Raw genomic sequence first — 4,947 nt, 5'->3', positions numbered from 1 at the left:
ATATAAATACAAATACATAATATAAATACATTAATATATGAATAAATTTAAATATAATACCTGTACGGGGAACCCCCAGTCGGGCTTAGAAACCCCGAGCCCCGTACACGGCAAATTAACGATAAATCAACATTTTATGAAAATATTTTGTTAATTATGATTGGCACTACTAATACGAAAATAATTGTTATAAACTAGTTTATTTTTCATTCAGCTAGCTTCAATTTGAGTGCTAAAATATATCAGTATGTCTAATATTTCGCGAGATGTAGTTTTTTAAATGCAAAAGATTTTTTTTCCTCTAAAATATTATAAATCAAGATTTTCGTAGGCTAGCAGTTTTCCTAAATTAAATTCACAATTTGTTTTATTTCGAGAGCTACCGTCTTTGGAAATTGCTTCAAATTACTTTTGAAATTATGCTGTCAGCTATAACACTATACCTGACAAGGAAAGTATTACAATGGCAGTTGTAATGCTATCATGACGGCAACTATTATACAGTTTCCACCATTGTAGTGACCGTGATCGTTGCTGCCGAGGCTATAAAATGTCATCGTGTGAACTGGATTTAACTTGACATTAGTTACACTACGCCTACAGTACTGTGACTATCACGCCGGTCCTACTGCCACAGTAAATCCACGACAATAAACGCCTCCAAGACGACAACTGTCATACAGTTTCCACCATGGTAGTGCTCTTTGTTCTATTATCTGTTGTTATTGAAAAATGCGTCCCCTTCCTTAAGGAAAAATTCCGCGAGACCTTCGGAGAGAGAGAGTTCACCGTGAGAGGCCTCTGGTTTGGATCTCGCGGAACAATACCAGATAGAACAAGGAGCTTCTTAGAAGGCCTAGGTGTTAGCATTGGGGATAATGCGATCTCGGCGGAAAATATTATTTTGGACTCCCTGGGGATCATACACCATCACCTGCATGGGAATTAGCTCGGAGATTATTCTTTGTTTTATTTTAATATGTTTACCTCTCTATTTGTGTGTTTTAACGTATTTATTCATTAAATTATTTTATTTTATTAGTACTATTGTTTTGTTTTTTAAACTTATTTATCCATTCAAGTGTTTCCTGTAACCGGTTTTGTATTATATTTTTCTTTTAATCTATGTGTTAGTCTTATTCTCGTAAAATGTATCTATTTGTTTGTTTTTGGTAAACTGATCTACTGCTGTGACTATGAATGATGGTGTGATTTCACATTACCGTCTAATATTGAATTTGTTTAGCGGGTCACTGAAGAGGATCTAGGAGGGTGAATTAAAAAATTGTGAAAGGGTGAAATTGGAGAAGCAGAAATGAGAAGGGAAAATAGGAATGAATTGAAACATTTGTATTTGTTGTACAGACCGAATTTGAATGTAAAAGGAAACTGTAGGGGAAACAAAATTGTTTATTATATCTTATTATTGTATCTCTTTTTTTCTGATTATACCATGTATGTGTAATTTATATATGTCCGATTACGGATTGATAAGTATGCTGTGTGAAATAGCAACCTGATGTATTTAGGCAGCATAGATAAATAGAGTATTTATCTCTCTCTCTCACCAAAACATTTTAATTTGTTTTAAAAAATAAATATTAAACTATATTTTTCTCAAAAATCAATTTTTACAAAACAACTGTTCAACATTTTTTATGGAGTAATCTTTATAAAGAAAAATATTTCATAAGAGTCAGCCATTAAATTAAAAAAATAATTTTTATTTTATAACAGTTAGCCCTAATTTTAAGAAACAATTTTTTTATAACAATTACCCATTAGTTTTTGAAGTAAATATTGTGTGCTAACTATAATTGAGAACTATATTATATCATATATTAAATTATACATTATATTAAAATCGGATCTTGGGAGAATATGTGTTAGGTCTGCTGATGGGTAATGAAAGACTGCTAGCTCTATCTAGTAGCGTTATTAGTAAAATAAGAAATGGCTGCAAATATGAAATAAAATAGCACTTAAATTTAAATATTTCTTTGGTTTATATCTTTTAATTGCTTTATTAAACTAAATTAAGTAAAATTAATTTTCCTGTTTGAACTATATATGATTCAAACGAAAATACAGCTAATTGTAATGTAATTGGATTATTTTTTAAAGTTAGGAGGTGTATTGTGTGCAACTTGATGAAATTTCTACATAGTTAGTCACTGAACAGTTTGAAATGAATAATAATGGGAATTGTTACAAATTATTTTTTTTTTTTATTCATTTATTTATTGCTATTTACAACAGTACATTATGATACATTTATTAAATTATATCTCAGTTAATATGGAGAGACTACCCATTGGCAGCACTCTAATGATGTATTACATTAGCTGGTCTCGTGGCCATCTTCTTTTCAGATGCTTCAGGAATGGTTAGGAATGGCAGAGGAAGCAAGGTTAGAAACTAGTGGGTTTGGGTGGTTAGAGAGTTTATAATGGAAGGAATGATATCTGGTTCGGGCTAGATCCGTTACATATCGAACATTAAGGTCTTTATGCATGATTTTATTTGTGACGAAATAAGAAGCATTGAGGATTTTAAGAAGGATTTTGGATTGTAAGGATTGGATACAAGAGGAATCTGTAGGTTTAGTGGAGTACCAAAGCTCAACTCCATTTGTCCAGATTGGCCTTATTACAGTCATGTAGATCAATCTTTTGTAATGAATTGAAAGTTTAGATCGTTTGTCCAGTAAGTACTGTAATAGTTGAAATCGATGATCAGTTTCCTGTCTTTTCACTCTTGTGTGAGGATTCCAGGCTAGTCGTTTGTCCAGATGTAGTCCAAGGTAGCGGATCTGTTACAAATTATAAACAAGAAACATAAAAAAAAAAAATTATGACACCATATAATGGATTATCATCAAGATTTCCTGAAAAGGGTTTAAAAAAAAATACTGACTTTGGATCAAATGTTTATATTAACAAGTGGAGATAACGAATGGGGAATGAACAATTTCCATAAAAATGTTTTTTGGTAATAATAGGTTGAAAAAAACAGGTGTCCAAAGGTTCTTTCTTATGTGCCCTAGTTTTCAAAAAAATATATGTTATCTCATACCATTTTTACTTAGAAATTTATTTAATGGTTATTATATACCTACCGATAATTTTGTGTGTATAATAAGAACAAAATATCAAAAATCACATTAAATGAGTTTAAGCATGAAAAAAATTACAAAAATTAGAAGTCACTTTCAGTAAAGTATGCCAAAAAATTTGTTTAGGAAAAATCAAGTCAGATTCAGTTTAAGGTTTTTAGGTTCAATTTGGAAAAAATAGTAAGGAGTTATGAATTTATTTTGAGAATGCTGGCCATAGGCAGAAAACAAATATCCACTGAAAATCAAGCTAGAAGGTTTCTAATTTTTTATTTGTATTTAAAGGATTCAAAAAACTCTTAAGCTGATTAAGACTTGATTTTTTCTAAACAAATATTTTGGTCTACATTTTTTTTTTTTTTTGTGACTTTTTACGCACTTAAACTCGTTTAATAAAATAAATGATACTTTGTTCTTATTAAAAAAAAAAATGGATTTGAAGGTAAATAATAGCCATTAAATAAGTTAATATGAAATAATATATAATTTTTTTTTCTTAGCTATTAGGTTGCATTAACAAGAACCCTTGGTTACTTGTCTGATAATTTTCAACCTATCACCAAAAAAATATTCATTGCAATCAGTGATCCCACATTTGTAGCCTCCTCTAGTAAGTAAATATTATTAGTCTGAGCTGCGATAGAATGTAATCAAAAATATATTTCCATTAAAGTTATGATCAAATCTGTTAAATTGATATATAAAAATTTAGTTTTTATCGTATACAAGTTGTTCTGTGGAAACTGTGAATACATATTTTTTTGTATCCTCCGTAAAGGAAGTAGATTTCATTTATACATACATAAAACAGTGGTAATTTTCCTTTGATTGCCTTGTGGCATTTTAAGATTAGGTGCAGGATCCAATGAACGTAGTTGTGTTATGTGGCTTAGGCCAGTGGATTGTTAGAACAGAAAGGGCCCGTTCCGCTAAGAATGATGATGAAATACTTTTCTTATCTTCAAAAATTATGGACAAGTTTCCACTCCACTTTGAATTTGTATCCTTGTGTCTGATTACTGATATATGCACTTATGTAGGTAAACATAAAATATTAAAATTACAACCAAATTTCTTAAAAATTTGTCTCAGTTTACAAAAATTAAATGAGTCTAATATGAAAGAAGAAAATTGATTGAAAAGAATTACAAATGGATTAAGTAGTAAGAGATGGATTAATAATAGCTTAGTATTTTAAAGAGAGTTTGGATGAAATTATTTAAAGCTTAGAGGTACTAATCATTAACTATTATTTATAAAATATACAATGCTTGGTTTGTCACTCCTTATTTATGTCACAAAACTGAAACTGAGACATTACAAGTCAATAATAACTTTTTTACACTAGAATGAAGCAGAAAACACCTGGTGTCTCTTCTGTTTCCTCCTGTAACCTCTTTGCTTAATTCCAGGATGTGAAAGAAAATGAAGGAAGTGTTCATTATTAGGACCCCTTAGATTTGACAAGTGGGATTCTTAATCGGTAGTTACTAGAATACTGATGTTTGTGAAATTAATAAACAAGGCATTATAAATGAGAATGGTTCAAGTATTATTAAGAAAGAGAAATATTTTTAGAGTTTCAAACCATGCTTTATGTGGAAAATCATTCTTGATCAGAAAATAAGGACTGATCATACCTCATATGATATTATTTCATTGATAATTATTCTCTATAATAAGACTTTTTTAAAAAAAATCAATATAACAAAAACTATAATATTAATTGTGAGCCTTCTCCATAATATTATCAAGAAGCATTCTCTGAAAGGAATAAAAAAATTAAATTAGACGACTATAATTTTCAAAACATTTTTATAACTAAATAGCAA

This window comes from Halyomorpha halys, unplaced genomic scaffold, assembly GCF_000696795.3.
Source record: "Halyomorpha halys isolate HHAL.00 unplaced genomic scaffold, Hhal_1.1 Scaffold640.1, whole genome shotgun sequence".
In the NCBI taxonomy this organism is placed as follows: Eukaryota; Metazoa; Arthropoda; class Insecta; order Hemiptera; family Pentatomidae; genus Halyomorpha; species Halyomorpha halys.
The sequence above is the reverse complement of the archived record's forward strand: the minus strand, read 5'-3'. Positions refer to the sequence as shown.